This window comes from Hylaeus anthracinus, unplaced genomic scaffold (genome assembly GCF_026225885.1).
Source record: "Hylaeus anthracinus isolate JK02 unplaced genomic scaffold, UHH_iyHylAnth1.0_haploid 12002, whole genome shotgun sequence".
Lineage (NCBI taxonomy): Eukaryota > Metazoa > Arthropoda > Insecta > Hymenoptera > Colletidae > Hylaeus > Hylaeus anthracinus.
The window spans coordinates 834,364-852,160 of NW_026534349.1; the positions used below are offsets into that span (position 1 = coordinate 834,364).

The window sequence follows — 17,797 nt, forward strand, 5'->3', positions numbered from 1 at the left end:
TTTTTCCGTTGCCACCGGCTCTGACGTAAACGCGCTCTCCGCCAGTCGATAAGAATTCTGACGCCTCCATTCAGCCGGGAACGAGGGAAAGAGGAAGCCTAGCGCGAAGAGGAGAGAGGGGGACCTGCGGCGCACCAGAATCGAATACCGATACCAGAAGTCACGATTACGAAATCGAAAACGCGAACAGCGACGAATCGACGGTGGAGTCTGCCTGCGGCGCGAGATAAACCGAATTCCGACTCTTTTGTCTTTTGGGATGCGTGTCCTATGGTGTTTGCGCTTACTGGACCTCACGTGCTCGCCGCCCCCTGTGGGCAGTTAACTCGTTTCTTTCCTGCAATGACTCCACGATGGAGTCATTTGCATTCACAGAGTTGGTATAATTACTTTGGTAGTTGGCGGATGTGTTTATAGGACACGAACGCACGATATGATCCAGGTCCTGTTTAGGATATCTCCATACAGCGTAAATAATTTATATATGAAAAAAAAAAAAAAAAAGATAAAAATTCTTATTAAACATATCTTGAACGAGACCTGGATCATATCGCATGGTTATGTCCCGTGATGACAGAAAAAACACGTTGGGTCAGTTTGACGGAATTAGAAAAGAAATCTCTGTACTTAATGCGAGAGCTCTTTGAGAGACATGATATTAAAGTCATAAAGGTCATAGATAGTTTCTTAAGAGCACGCTATCTCAAGATTTAATATATGTGATTGTGGATGATCGTGTGTCCGTATGTTTACTTATAGGTGCACGCACCCAGACTGATTATAATTATACGCTGGCCGTAATTATGTAGGATCGCGAGTGGTTTTAAATACATATGTATGTGCAATAGTTATAGATTAGAGATTATTATTTATTGTAAGAACTCAGCCAAGACTGGCACTTTCGGTGTTTTTGTATAATAAATACGGTACACGTTTAATTGAAGGGATGATTAAGTTGTCGTGTATTTGAAAAAAACTCCTCGACCATATTTTTAACTCGTGTATATATATTAGATGTTTATTATGCAAATAGTATAGGTCTGGCTTTTTAAGAACAAAATTTATGCAAGTAACATTTAAAAAAAAAAAAAAAAAAACATGTTGACTCTAAAAGTTTCAATGTGCAATATTTCCTCGTGACTGTGGTGACTAAAGTTCACTTGCTATACGGTGCGAGAAAAACATTTCTTATAAAAATGGTGCAAATCCATAATCACCAATGATCTGGTGCTTCGCCATTTTATTTTCCTCCTTCGCATGTCTCTCTCGTTGCAGTATACATACTGCTGATCGCAAAATATCCGATGGACACCGCGTAGTTTTCCGTGTTATCATGCAGAATCGTAAATCAGCGCAATTTTATCGAAATAATATGTAGATGACAAATTCGAGAAATGTGAAACGACTAATTCGCCAAGTCGTTCGATCGAGCAGATACCGAGATAAGTTTTTGATCGTTCAATATGTGGCGTTGTGTCAAATAATAAACACCTGTGGAAACGTTGCTTGTTCTGTTCTAGCATGGATACCGTGTTTAAACAATGGTTTGTAACCTACAGAACAAAGTAGACGACACTTACGTTTCCTTTATTTTGTTTGGCTTTCATCCGGCGTGTAAGACATGATACGTTGTATAATAGACACGACAGATATCGTAAACGAAGTAAAATAACGTCCAATTCAAACTCCAATTTTTATTAAATCACCAACGAATTTCTACTATCCAAGTTGTCCTAATCGCGATATCACCTTATACGACCAGAGACGTGTGCTTGGAGAATCGGACGAGTTCGCGAAAGAGCACGAGTAGGGGAAAAGGATTTCATTGCGGTAGGGGTTTGCGGAATCTGAAAAGACCTGTTGCGCGTGTTGCTTTTCGTCGCTTCCTTTCACGACGATGCGTGGACACGCGAGCCAACGACGATTTCCTGCGAATGCACATATATGTACGCGAGGCGAGCTCATGCTACAGCCATTTACGCAATCGAGCCATTCGTGCTCCGCGCAGGTGGCGCTATGACGCAAACCTTTTATCAGTTGTATTCGCGTTCTGGCCGATATCCGAGCGACCGGTGTTAACGGTGAAAATAATACGCCTACGTTGCTAACGCCACGAACAATGTTTTTTCGTTCAATTCATCAAAAAACAGATGGGTTTTAATCAATTATTAAATAATTGAATGCAACGAGGAAAAACATACATGTTAGAGCGACAAATTGAATATAATCGAAATAATACTACCGAAAGGTGAGTAAAGAACGTAAAATACCGCCCTAAGTAACACAAATTTCACACAACGTTTCCACCTACTGCAGTCACGAAACTTAAAACTCAAATAACAAAAGTTTCCTCGGTACCTGATCATCGATGTCAACTCCCATAATTATTTTTCGATTTTTTGCAAACGAAATCGCACCGTGAATGGATTCGACGGTGACCAACTACTTTATCGTTAGGCGAACACCATCGTGGAACTTTGCGTGCCAATTTTGGGCTAGAGTTCTATCTTGGAAGCAACGTGGCCAGTAGTCTCGGTTGTCTGGGGCGCACCAGGAGAGGGGAAGTGACGTCAGGAGCGGAAACAGAGTACGCATGTGCGAACGCGAAGGATTCGACGAGGCGAGTGCGTGACCTAGTTACAATACAACCAAAAAAGAAGCTCGCAGATGATCCGGCCGGGTCGGTGGATTTGTTCGTTCGGTCCTATGGCGTATTTTGTTTTATTTAAAAATGGCCCTCGATAGGCTCCAAACTATGTATTAATAAGATTGCATCTACGAACTGTCTATATATATCAGAATTGAAACGAAAAAATGTATGAACAACATCTTAGTTATTTTTAGAGCTAAATATGTACCGCGTAGATAAAAGAGGCGCCACGTTTGAAATTTGGCAAGAGTTACAGCTCTGATTGTTAACGAGACACGCTTCGTTGTTCCAATTTCCTCGGTCAGCACTTCGATCGAGGAGTAGGCACGATAGGACCGTTCGATGGTCCCACAGCAATTACCCGCGATTAATCGCGCGCGGATAATCACAGGATATTGTAAAATCAATAATGAATGTATCGCGTCGAACGGGATTTTCACACGTTCGAACTAACGGGGCCTGCTATCCTTTGTTGGCGATAACTGAGAGAATTGAGTATCTAGTTAACGTTTCAGCGAGCACTCGTCAAGTATTTACCCACGAATGTTACGCTATCGGGGAAACCGGAGTTCGTTAACCCCTTCTTAAATCGTGCGCGCGACTACCGGTCGCGCGAAAGGAACGATACCGACATCGCTAAATCGAAATCGATGGGAAACGAAAAGTCTCGTACGCTCACTGCTACTTTCCTTCGAAGGAACATTCATAGTTGCGTATAGGGGATCTATTGTAGCCCATTTCGTGTTTTTCAACATGTAGGGAAAAAAACGCGAAAACGCGAAACACGAATCAAACAAGGGTAGACAGATAAGTTGTCAAGGTTCGCGTTTACCCTCGAACCTTGAACGGTGGCCATTGTTGCGTTGAACGTGTGGGAAAAAGTATTTACTACGGGGAGAACGAAGAGTCTGCGGTTCATTCATGGCGAGTCTCTGAATGGCGAGAGAAAGAGGGAACGATCTATGCACAGGACGTGGTACGCAGAGATACGCACACGGCCAAAGATACACGAGCGCGAGAACGCGCGCGCACGCTGCAGCGGCATAAATAAATACCGATATTTTCATCGACCGAAAGACAAATTATTTTCAACGCTTACGTCGCGAGCTTTTCAATAATAAACACCGAACGATTTAATGGTGTAAACAACTTTCGCGGTTCTATTTGCGACGAGGCGCTGCGGTGGTATATAGGATCTGATCTTGCAGGGGTCTTTCAGGGGTCATTTTCTTTCCATGAATGTTTCGTGTTCATTATGGCAAGGTACACGTCGGTGCATCGAACGCGCGATTGGGAAGAGCCTGTACGCGTACACGCATTATATAACCCATATGCAAAGTACCCACACATTCGATACTACCGCTTAGATAAAGGATGTCTGTAAAAAGCGTACAGTGATGGCGCATTGTGAAGTGACCCGCCGGCTATAAAAAGCGCCGCTAAAGCGCTCGTAAAACGCGGCAAAAACACGCCAACTAAAGCACGAACCGGAGAAGACGAAGACGTACCTACGTCCGGTCGGCTACCGCCGTCTGTCTCTCAGCTTTGCTTCCTACGTGCTCGGCCCTTCTCGACCCTTTGGCGTATCGTTCAACCTTTTCAAAATCGTCCATTTCTTGAGTCTGGACACATGGACCATTGAACAAAGAAATCTTTCATCGAAAACAACACCGGGAGAATCGATGTTGCAATAATTAGCTCTCTTTATGTTGCTCAAGTCGTCGAGGAGGAGGTGTACTTGTGTCAAATATCTTATCACTAATGCTTAAAACACCATCAGAAGGCAAATTCTTAAATTTGACAGAGGCGACGGACTGTCGAATATCGTTTTCGTTTTCAGTGCTTCTAAACTGAGAACCCCTGCGCCTCCAAGGAGTTCCCACGATGCCTCGCATCACACACTATAGCTATGTCGCGTTTAGATACGTCCCCGACGCTTGGTGCTGCTGGTCCAAGCAATAGGACTTGGTTCATTGGCTGATCCGAGAGTCGATTACGAGAGAACAAACACGCTACTCGCGTACAGGGCTATCGAGCACACTACGTGCGTCCACGCCGAGCCATCATGCGGCTAATCGCGGTATCGACGATTCCTCCATCTTATTCGTGGATCTTTGATCGATCGTTCTCTTCTCGCTGATCCAAATAATTTTCTTTCTCGCGACCAGAGGACGCGTAAAACGACTCGCGCGGCGACGTGGAACGTTTTCCACATATTCGTGTTTTTACGATAGGCTTCGCTTTGGAAGAGAAACACTCACGAATGGAAAGAATGTGTCGTAACTGTATTCTTTCCTGCTTATCGCGCATTCCACGCCACTGTTGATTCGTATGGAACTAGATCTAGCAGAGTCCAAACTTGACTGGGTAAAAGATTCAGTCCTCCGGCGTAATTAAGGCATTCTTTTCGAGCGACGACACGCGGACGTTTACCCGCAGGAACCGCGTTCACGGCCTCGTGCTACCTGGATCAGGAGTTCTCAACATCGCGGAACTCGATCAACGAAACTTTTATTTAATAAACGAAAGAATAGTGGATACCATAGAGTCACCAGGAGCTAGATATATCGCGAAATTTCAAGAAATATTGAGAAGAAAAAATTATTCTTGGCAATATTTATGAAATATAAATAGCTGGCTGCATGAACCACTGTAAATGAATTAAATAAATAAGACCAACCCCTTCATCTTAGACATATTTCTCTACCGATCTCCAAGATCCTCACTCTATCCATGAACCCATTTGCATTCTCCAAAAACTGTCTTTATCCTTCGATTAATATGAACAAATATATTATTTCTAATATTGTGAAACCCTCAAGCCCTAAGTAATTTGTCTGCTTCGCAACTAATTGGCCAAGTCCAAGTAGCCTCTGTTGAGAATCCCTGATTCGCGCCGCGGTGCGAGCGCCGCGACGTTCTTAAAGGTAGCAACGATCCTTTGGAAATTTTCCATCGCCACGACGCCATCCGTGACGGTTAGGTCTAGGTTAGGGTATGTCTAGCAACGTTTCGTGAAAACACGTGACACGTATTTCCGCGTGCCTCGAAGCCGCTCGAACGCGATCTCGTTAGCCAAGCCACGGGTGTATCTGTTGGATAACGAGCAGCGGGGAAAAATGATAAAAGAAAAAAAGGAGGTGGAAACAGTGAGTCACTTGGGCGGAACATTCGCTATACATATGAATGGAAGAAGACGGAAGAGGAGCTAGAAAGAAAGGAAGAGGGATGTACGACGGAGACGAGGAAGGGGAGAAATATTCCCGCGTGTGCGCGCGCGAGAGCTCGACTGAGCAGCCAAAGTTGAACGAACCCACGCGCGGACCGAACCTTGCTAATTTTTTAAAGACCCACACCGCCGATCGCCGCTGCTGCCATAGAGAGGATCGACGGCCAACAACCAACGACCTACTAATTCGTCGTTTCAGGCCTCATTCTCTCGTCGTGCTTCCAAGGAGCGAACGATGCCGTTCTTTTCTTTTTTTTTTTTTTCTCATAACGCTTTCCCACACTCGCGGGAATGTCAGGAGGCAATTGCATCCTCCTCCCCCTAAATGAATTTAGAGTATTAGATCCTCCTTCTTTGTGCAAATAAACAAATTCGAGGATTCGTTTCTCCTTTTTCTTGAAAATAAATAAATAAACCTGAAAATGATTTCCTTCTTTTTCTGTTCCACCTCCACGGTAAATTACTACCTACACCACTGAAAGCCAACATCGGGCTGGCAAAGATCACGGGTGAAATTAAAGTTCGCCCAGTCGGCGCACGATGGGAGAGATGAACTCGACGAAGATAGTAGACGCCGGGCGCGACGATACCTGTGCTTTGTGTGACGACAAAATATTTGTACAGCGAACGATACCGTTGTTTAAGCAGCAATTAATGATCGTCTTTCGAGCAACACGCTAGACTACCAACGTTCAACCAACTTTACCAATCTTCCGACGTGGATCCCCCCGATAAACGTTCGCCAGATTTCGGTCTTCTCGCGAACGAGGCAGCCTGTGTAATTCTGACACGTGTAAAAGTTTCAAGGACGAGGCGTGTCTCGGGGAGGCGACGTGTTACGCAAGCGGGAAACGGAAGTGCTGCGGGAGACGTCGCGCGTTTCTCTAATTAGGTGGCGGAAAGATCGAGCAGCTGCGCGAGGAGAATGACGGCGGTGTAAGTGAAAGAGAGAAAGAGAGGGGAGGAAGACGATGAGATCCCACTCGAAGTGGAGGGTGCAGTTTCGCAGGGTCACGTAGTCGCGACGCACGTGCGTAGGAGCCCGCAAGAATTCGCGCACGCGTTAACCGCATGACGTCAACGCGCGTCTCGGAACAGCTGACCGCATTCCGCGATAATTGTTTTGCATAACCGCGCGGTGGCAAGGCGTCGGCGTCGGTTCCCGCGACGGAGGACAGCGAGACGGTTTTCGTGAGCTCGGGGGACGGCTTGGCCCGCGACGTGTAACGGAGAAAGGCGGAGGGCCCAGCCACCGTCGCCCATCGAACGGAACACCGTGCACGAGAGAGAACGAGAGAGTTAAGAGACCGAGTGTCGAGAGCGGAGAGGAGAAAATTCGAAAGGAGCCCCGACAGGCTGGTGGGGGTCCTCTGGTTCGACGACGGCCCTGTCCGGTCGTCAATAGTTTCGCGGCCGACGTGTTGGCTTTTAAAGTTTAAAGAGCCAACCGCGCGACAGCGATGATGCCGGGAGCAGCAGCGTCTAGGCATGCCAGCGGCTCTCAATCCAACGTGCTTTTCGTTGTTCCGATTTAGTAAGAACCGCTGGGAAAAGGGGAATTTCATTCGAGGACTTTAAGTCGGCGTATCCTAGTGGTAGCATCGACTTTGCTTCTTGTTTACCTGTCATTCGTTTCACTCGTCTACGCATGGAATTACAGAAGCTCTTATGCAATTATCGAGCTTCTACTGTATATCGATTTTTCATCTCAAGACTAACATTATTTAATTTCAACATTTTTCATTTTAGTTTGTGATAATTTGACTAAGGGCAATTTATAAAGAAACTATTCACCGAGAGCAGTCGGACCCTAATTGCAAATGAAATCCCGTAAGACGAACGCTTGTTGCCCCAACCTCTCGTTGAAGTGATTGATAATAAACGGCTCATGTTACTTCCAAGCATACTTAATGTTTAACGATCATCCTCTAGTCTAGACGTGCAATAATTGAAGCTTTCGTGCTATAAACGAGGTTATACTATTTGATTTTACATCCTAAGGAAAATTTTATCTGAATGTTTAACGTACATATCAATTCCTAAATACTGCTTTTGCGGTACGTGCCAATTTTGACATCACAAGTTCTAGCACTTCATCTACCGAAAGCTTTCTGATCGTCTACCCTCGATGCAAAATTTAAAAAAAAAAGCTTCTCATATACCTGATAATAGCAGAGCCATATCATCCAGATACTTAGAACCATCCTACGAGAAATAATAAAATAAACACAATATCTATTAGGCTACCTCTGGTGGCCACCCTAAGGAAGCAACGTTTAAAATACCCTCACGTGTGAGTCGTCCACTATGAATGAGTTAAAGAGTCGTAGATCCTGCGAAATTCTGTTTGCCAAGGTTCAACTTGGCGAATAACAGGCGACAGAGTCCAGGACCGCGATTCCCACGAACGAAAGGGGTGGACGCACCGAAGAAACGGGAGAACTCCCGAGTCGCCGATGAAATATCTCGCTCAGGAAGGTGGTCGAGGAATGCCACGGGACGAGGAGCCACGGGGATATTTGCGCCATATAAGGTCCTGTTTAGCAGCGGCTCGCCACAAGTCCCATACAAACTGCACCGTGCACAGCGCGGAGCTGCTCTTTCAAGAAATCTTAATCGTCTGTACAGGGTGGCTATGAACCCTTCTGGGCATAGGATCGGATCTCACAGACCACGTACATTAATTTCTATCGTTAAATTTGGATTAACGATGGCCTAGCGACTCGTTCTTCGAGGTAAAGTATTCTGATGGGAAATAGAATGAACAAGATAAAATTAATTGCATATGAACGTACACCTAAAGTTCACAATTTGTCCAAAGACGATTCATGAAGGACCGATTTAAACCTGAGACTAGTCAGCCCCTAAGTGCAAGGAGAACCCTACAGAACTAAACACATCGTATCCTAACACTTCATATACCTATAGCTTTTTAATTCCAGAACCTACCAACCATGTGGTTTTTTACCAAAGGTAATGCCAGCCTAGATTAATGCATACTAATGGAGAGGAACTTGGAAGACCAAACCGATCCGCCGTAATTAGCGCAAATGCAATGACAGAATTAAATGCGCTCGGTCTGGGAGATCCAATCCGCCAGCAAAAGGGTTGACACGCGTAATACAATTTCCAATAATAGGTAGAGTGTCACAGGCGGCACTCCGTCGCGTTCGTGATCCGCTGGTAGACGGCCCTGGGAGTTTTGCAATCCGAGTGGTACGCCCCGGGACTCGGTGTGTCGCACATAGCTGTCGCGTGACGTTGGCAGAGAAACAACGCTACCGACACACACGCAAACTATCCCGCCCGCGCGCTACAGAGCTGACGCGATCACGATACGAACAAGAGACGGATTGGTCATCCGTTGCCGTACCGAACGGAACGATGAGATCCGTGGAGTACCCGCGTCCTATCGTGGATCCGGCTGACTATGCTCACTCGAGGGGAACAGGAACTTTAAATTCAGCATTACTTGTCTAGCATATGTTCTAGAATTTTCAATATTTTTATCATTTTTTTTTTTTTATCCAGGATACTTTGATTTATTAGTGAGATGAAGCTGAAAGAGGGATCAAGATGCTCATACAGCAAAATGAGCCATTCCACATCTACATGAATTGCTATAAAGTGTCCCTAATGCCTACACACGAAATAATGTTAATAAATGTCATCTTCTGATTCCTTGCATCATCCTATCCATTCCACTCCCATACCCTATTCTATCTCATCCCAACCAGAACCTACTCCTTTCTTTTTCTCGTTCGCAAAAATCTACGCATACAAAGCGTTTAAGACACAATTCCGACAGATGGTCGCCACGACTAAAGTTTCGCGTCCGCGCCTGAAACGCTATCGCGCTGGACTCTGTACCGAAACTGCTCGTTACTTCACAACCGGGCGGAAAAAGCGAGAAGGAAGCTAGAAAAATAAAATAAAAAAAAAAGTGAACATAACTCACGGAGCGGTGCGGCGTATCGCTCGCCAATATTCTTATTCACGAAAGCCCGGAGTAAACTCGTCGCTCGTCGACCGGCGCGCGCGCGCGCGCAGAAAGATAAGAAAAAAATGTACGGTTGCGCGATAACGGAAAGGGAATGGAATGAATGAAGGCGACGAGAGATACGCGTTTGTACATTTCAATAATACTGAAATTAATGCCACGCATACGATGCCGATACAGAGACGCCCGTCTCGCGACGATAAAACCGCGTCTCAGCGGTGTCTCTCGCCGGTTTCCACAGGGCGGTAAACTCGTCTATTCTACTGCTCGCGACAGGGAGCTGGTTTCGGCTTCTTGGCTAGAATGTAGAGAGTACGTTAGCACTGGAGGAGGAGACGTGCATCGGCCACGATAGAGCACGCAGCCGCGAACAAAGCTCGTTTCGCGGCACCATCGGTGCGCGCGCACTCGGAATAGCGTATGTACAGTAAGCGCAGCAGACCGTCTCGTCTCGTCTCGTCTCGTCTCGTCTCGTCTCGTCACCTCGTGGCTCAGACCTTAATGACGTCATTATCTCTAATTAGAATTCCCATAGTGGCAGCGACCGTCTCTACCGACACCCCGTTATACCTGCCAGGTACTGTTCTCCCACCCCAGACTCTACGTGCCCGTGCAGAAAGGACGTCGAATCGACGAAAAACGCGCAAGAGCATTCTATCGCGATATTTATTTTCCTGGAACGATAATTCCGATAACTTTCGACTCGCTGGAAATCTTCTACCAGGTTTCAGGAAGGTCGAGAACGCTTTGGACAGAGTTTTCTAACACTCTACGAACCAGTTCAAGGACCTCCAAAACTAGAGCTTGTTTACTTGTTACAGCGTTTAGGGTATGCAGGATTATTTCACTTTTTCGTACAAAGAACGAGATTCATTTATAATTGGATTATCGAGCAAGTAAAGACGTGGAATAGGAACGAGGATATTTAGGAGACACGAAAAACTTTCGTTTCTGTAAATGCGTATCGGTTTCCTTGGCGAAGAGTCGAGGACTGCGCGTCGCTAAACGGTAAAGAAAACGCTTGTCGGTGTGGATGTTCCCTAGGTATATCTACATCCTCCGTTTCCGGCGCACATTTCCGCGCACGTTGAATAACAGTCGCATAACAGGGCGTCGCGGTGACACAACTCCGACTCGGCTAAGTTTGTCTCTCTCGGTCGACAATGCGGGAAAAGAGACAGAGATGAACGCGAAAAACGGAGAGATAAAACTGAAAGAGTATGCACGCGTGTATGATTCCACCGACGACGCCACCGTCGAGCGGTAGAAACATCTACCGTCGGGGGATCGCCGCCGACGCTCACCCTCGCCGCGACGCCTCTCTTCGCTCTTGCACGCGGTATTATGCATCGCGCTTTCTTTATTCGTCCTGAAATCGTGACGTCAAGCCAGATACCTGTTGCATGCGACGTGGTTTCGAGCGAGACGCGTTTGGTGCTTTCCACGACCAATTGGATGCAACCGATAAGGGATCGAGCGGAGATACGAGGAGCGAAGGTGAGGTTTAAAGGGAGTGTTGCGCTAATGATACAAATGGGCAAATTAATATAGAAACAATAGCAATATCACCCCACCCCAAATGATATAAGAAAAATATTAATAGAAAATATTCGTAATCATACTTTTCTATATTACTGATACGAAATACACAAGCCAATTATCGTACCAAACTTTAAATAGGAACGAAACTACAGGGAATCCAAGCTGACTTGGTGCAGTTAGAGAAGGTGAACTTTAAACACGTTTTTCCTACAACTACTTTCTCAGACTGATCGACATGATTTCTCGTAAACTAACGAGCCAATTAACTTCGAAACATGCATCTCCGATATTTCCATGTCCTACGACAGATCACACTAAGAAAAGTAACACGCGGATAAGGATTCTCCTTCTTCCTCTTTTCCTCGAAAAAGGGAAGACTCACCGGAAACGCCAACGATTTTTCGACCGAGGAAACACCGACAGGGTACGTAGACGATATCCTATGATTTACAGAAATCGGTATCAACGAAAATAGACAAAGCTGATTCGTTTGGAAGTGTGCCAATGATGCGTCGTGGCGCCACGAAGGTACACTACGTACCTTCGATTTCGATGTCGCGAATGGTCATAAAGCCTTGGTCCTAATCATGGACGTAAGAATCTGTGGACGGACGAATAAATCTAATGTTTGCTGATCTTTTTGTCTCTCGTTTCCTTATTCAAAGGTGGGTTTTGCCTAATCGTTGGTCTGAACCTTTCCGCGACGCGCGGACGTGTAAACACTCGTCTGATCATAAACGGGCCTTTCTACTGCGCGCCCGACGAATATCCAGCGAACTATTCCCGGCTTTCCCTCGATAAACCGATCTCGTCCGTGGCTTCGCGCGGATGGAAAAAAACCACGCGTGTTCTAGCCTCTGTACAGAGAGCGAGCGCGTGAAACGCACACATTTCCGTCTACGCGTGTGACTCTCTCGCGATCTCGCAATTCGGAAAAGAAATTATCGCTTCTAAAATTGATAAAAGGCAAATAGACATACGGGCAACGATAAACAGAGACAGTGTTCCCGATGACTTTCTCGACCAGCGACGCTCGATTGCTTTATTCGTTCAACAGGAGATAACAGATTGGCGATTCCTGTTGGATAATAAATGAAACGAAGTAGAATTTGACATGTTTTATTCCAAGTGAAGAGGAATTAAATAGCGTGGAATAAAATTGAATATTTTTCTACGATAAGCTTTACAGAATACTGAAGCGAATAGATAAAGTGCTTTTGCCGGGTCAAGAAAGTCATCTTTGTTACGTTTTCTGTGAGTGGATAGGGTCTGGAACTTTCTGGAAGACGTCCAACGTAAAACTTTGCGCATGAAATGTACGGTATACTACGATAAATAGTATTTACTGTTGTAGGTTCCTATTGCGGTGAAATATTTTATCACACGGAATGTAATTACTGTACATACTCTATTTCAAGCGAAATGGAATAAAATAATTCACCGTGGACAACTAAGAATTTCGTTATTCTATTACTATGTATAAATCGTTTTTGTTCCCGTTACATATTAACTCTCTATAGCTCACACTATTTGCCTCCTGTAAGAGATTCTACCATGGGACGTAATTAATAAACGCTGATAATAAAATATGCTGCTTCTCCATCTTCAAATACACACAATAACATGTATTTACCTTCTCGATAAACAAACAGTCGCGACACCCTCAAAGATCCCAAGGGTATCCACTAACAAGTGCCGCGATCAGAAGTCGAGAAACGCGTTTGAGAGTCACTGTCCTAGATCGCCGGTCGCCGCTGGTACATAAATAGAACGGTTGGACGTTAACGCGCACTTTTGCGCCTTTATGTAACTTGCCCAAATTTATGGTCGTTATCTATTTAATAATACGCGCGGATCTACTTGCGCCATTCGCGAGATCAAACGGGGTACGGTGGTGCGCGTGCGCAGCCTCGGGGGCACGTGCGTTACACACACACGGCCGTCCAGCGTAAAATTTCGCGCGCAGTCCGTTCGCATCCTCGATTTCATCGCTTGTTCTTCACGGACGCCTGAATGTCGAGCTCGTTGATTCTCCTCGGTCGAGGATCACCGACCGAAAACTATGACACGATCGGCGATCGCTCGTCCGAGAAAAAGTTCGCGCGCGGAAGCTGCCCTCCCCGCTCGTCTTGGCCCCCGCCGTCGCCACCTCCTCTTTGTTGCCGCCTCCAGTTCGTTCACCGACGCGCGAAATAGGGATGAACACCGAGCACACACTTCCGATCGACTCGCTCGAAAGCGGACGCGTTAGTAGAACCGTTTCGCCTTTTCCTCGGTGAGTCTGCGAATTCCCAGATACGCTGCCGAGATTAACGCTTTAATCATCGATGATGCGCGTATGCGTCACTCAAACTTCATTAACGTTAATCGACGCAAGGATCGAGCGTCAAAGCGACTACGGATTATCCGACAGACGACCATTATGGTCCTGCAAACCGTGGCTTTCATTCGCGAAAAAAGAACATGGTCGTTGGGGAGGTTTTTAGACGCAATTCGGTAACGAATATGTTTCTAATCGATGCGGATCACGACAATAGATGACATTCGCTCGATTTCTGAGCGTACCGTTTACGCAGTGACGACTTTATTAATACTAAGTCTGCTCGTCGTCGTAACGGCGGTGTACAGAGCGAGTTTTGCACTTACGGTGCTAATTTTCTTTCCTCGAGTTTTCGCGCAACGCGAGCCACGCCGGAGGTACCGGGGGAATCCCCCCGATACCAGCACTGCGATCGGGAAACCCTTTTGGTTGTTCGTTAACATTAAAACTACCAATGACGTATATTTAAATTACTATATTTGAAATTATAGGGAGAGAGGGCGAAAAGAACTTATCGATATTTATTAGTTCTCTATTTTTTTGTGACATCATAATTTCCAACAAAAGGCATTAATAACTGGGTCATTTTAGACAAAAATTCCAAGTACAACGTTTGGTAGCTTTAGTGTTAATATTTTATCTATCAAAAGCCTACTTTTGAGCACGCACAAGTTAATATCAACCTAGACTAATACACAGTTATATAGAAAGTTTTCTTCTAAGTTGTATAAATGGAGCAATACTTGAAGCATTACCGTGTTTAGCTACCCAAGTCCACCGTTAATGCGGAAAATCGTTTCGAAAAACAGACCAGACTATGCTCCTAGCAATTATACTCAAACTATATGCGAATCGAAATATACTATATAGACTAAGATATTCCGAACGGTGTGTCACACGCAACACTGGTCTATAGCTCCAACTTCCTTTGCTAACACGGCCATAAAATAGAAAATCATCGTCGCACATACGTGACGTTGGTCTATCACGGGAATCGGAGCGTCACACGTACACGCGATACCGCGGTGGTGTTGACGAACACATTCAAACCATCTCGTTACGACACATACCTTCTTTTACGTTCTTATAGATGTTGGCCGTGTCCGTGGACGTCACGACGGTACTGTCGATTATTATCTTCGAGGTGGATAATTGAATCGGCCATCTTCAAGGTGGATAAAAAAAGGGAACGTGGTACTGCGCGACACGATACCGATTTTTCCATGGAAAATCGCGATCGAACGAAATCGTAACGATATTCGGGAAAACGACACTGAATTTCAACGAGAGAAGCATAGTCGATGGACGAGATACACGCGATCTGTGATCTTGAATAAACGAGTAGTTGTTGTATAAATCCAAAAATGATTGACTTAGGTACAGGGAGGATAACGTTTCACAATAACACTTGATCGTGCCCACGGATGCGTATCTCTTCCAACAACTACGAAGGCACACCAGAGAACACTGTCGAGTTCGCGGAAGCGCAAGAGCTCGTCGAAAACTCGAGTGACGTAAGGGCACGAGCTGTCAAACTTACACCGTAGATGACCGACTGGCAGACGGACGAGGACTGAGTAGGGCAGCCGATCGCTCGTGGATTCCCCGTTCTATCTCTCTCTGTTTCTACCCCCCACCCCCTGCCTAAATCCGCCACGAGCCCCCACGCCCCTCTCGCAATCCGATCCTTCGCGAGCGTCTCTCTCGCACGCACGCAGCGACCGCATACTTTTTTCCTTCGTTCTCCCCACGTAGCACGTCGTCCTCTCCTTTTCTCTCTGTTCGGCCTTCTCCTCGTGCCGGAATCTCTCTTTTCATCCATCCGCCACCTTCGCGACATCGTGAAGCGTGCGCGGACCACACGGGGTGGGGGAAGCCACGAGGTCGGAAAACACGGAAATTACGGGTTGAAAAGATGGGGCATTATCGAGCGTAAGTGGATCGAACATGCGACTGAAACTCCACTCTCGAGGAACGGCCGATGATTGATGCGCTTCGTCGTGCACACTGGTCCTTTTAACCACCGAGCCTGCCATAGATCAAGAAAATAGACCAAGAAAAACGAAGAAAAACGTGGGAAAATTCGCGAAAGAGAGTCGCGTGTCGAGCGACGCGCGCGCTCTCCTCGCGTGGAACTACGTTTAATTTGAACTTCCCGCTCGGTGGCTGTATCGAGGATGCCGCAACACGTAGTTGCGATTGTCCGCAACTATGAAACCCGTGTCTGTATTTTCGCCAAATCTCGTGAACGTGGCGCGCTCTAATGGCGGTGAAACGAGACGTAGACGAGATGGCTGAGTCGTTTCATAAAATGGCTGACTCCCTTGTTCCCCGTCTTAGACTTTGCCTCTATGTATCGCTACTCTAGCGTCACGCCTAGCGCGCATGCAATGAAAATCCTTTCAACGGACCGTATGCCATCCTGTTCTCCGCTCTGTAACGCTCTAGTGGAGGGCACCGCGTTCCCCTCGCGGTTCTTGCACCCTCGAAATCTCAGGGTTTCGTGAAAACGCGACGCGAGACTTCCACGGAAATAAATTCAGATCCTAAGGGGGATTGTAGTATTTTTCGTGTTTCATAGAAAGAGATTACGTGAAAATCTTTCAGAAAGCTTTGGAAATAGAAAAAAAAAATTAGTAGAGACTCAAGCGTCCAACATTTTAAAGTTGACAGCACTATATATATCGAGCGGTTATTTCATCGAAAAAATCTCTATATTCGTATCAAATCCTCTAAAGTTGATAAATTATATCAACGACGGTATATAAACCCTTAAGCCACGTGTGCAACGTATGGCGCACGATACGCTCAACCACCTTAAGCTGGGTAGAGATGGTTATAATGTAACGTGTAATGCTAAGATAGACAAACTTTTCATGGAGAACAAAATTTCAAATAAAATGGAATATTCTGCTCATGTATGTACTTTATGTAAGAAGAATTTCCCAAAAGGGACGTTAAGATTTTGTTTTATAATAAAAAGAAGATGGGCCACTTAAATGTACCCCGAGTATTCCTTTTTTCGTTAAATTGTTAAATCAAACTTCAAACCGCAACGATTTCACGCTTTGAATTACAATAAGCTGTCTTACACCCGTTTAAACCCAGCCCAAAGGTGATCGTCGCCTTCGAAAGCGCGATCTGTCGTCACAGGTACACATGGAAACGTGGATTTACGCTCCGACATACGCGAAACGTTCCAGAGTGCTGGGTCAACGAAATGCGGCAGCGATTTGCGTAAAGTCAATGTCGAGGTGAATTTGGTTTTATACGCAGACCATAAAGATCTCATGCATTATGAACGAGGCGCTTTCGAAATTACGCGTGTTTTCCTAGGCGCGCGTGCGTGCAACGATACCGATACCCTTTGCGTGGAAGGCACTGCGGGGGCCCGATTTTCCGAAAACGCGCGACAGGCGATATATATCAACGATCGATTATGTAACGAGAATTCCGATGCGTCGATCGCTTATCGCCTTTAGACGGTGTACCAGCTCGCACGCGAGGCGAACGCGATTGCAACTATTATGGCTACGAGCGCACAGTCGCGCAAAGTGGCCGCGTGACGTTCACCTAGAGAATGCCAATGCTTAATGACCGCTCAGTAGTATGCACTAATTACTCGATCGGATACGATTAGATTCTGACGGAAACAGAGTAGTCGTATCGTCCTTTGCCGTTTGCGTTATCCGCCATAAATTCTCTGTGAAATCGTTCGACGCGATGAAAGACTCTGTTTCCGGCTGGTACAGTGTTTTTCAATATTTTGGAGGCAGTTGGAAAATTCCGACAAGTTCGTCGGCTTAGTCGACGATGTAGTCAACAACTTTTTTTGTTGACATCATATAATTGAGAAAGTGTTTACGTCGTTGGTGGAACGTGACTTTGAGTGCTGTAACTAGATTGTTATTGACGAGAAATACTCTGGATTTCACAAACCATGAGGATTTAAAATTGAAAAAAGTTTGAGAAACAGTGCAACGCTTATCAGTGGGTTTGGGTTCTGAAAACTCGATCGAAACGGTTCGTGGGAGACTATCGATCGATCGATAAATT

At 45.7% G+C, this 17,797-nt stretch overlaps 1 protein-coding gene across 5 annotated transcripts in view; it reads right to left on the reverse strand.

Moving 5' to 3' along the window:
• LOC128892254 (zinc transporter ZIP11) overlaps nucleotides 1-17,797 on the reverse strand; it is a 65,778-nt gene that overhangs the window by 16,588 nt on the left and 31,393 nt on the right. The gene's annotated exons all lie outside the window — the stretch shown is intronic.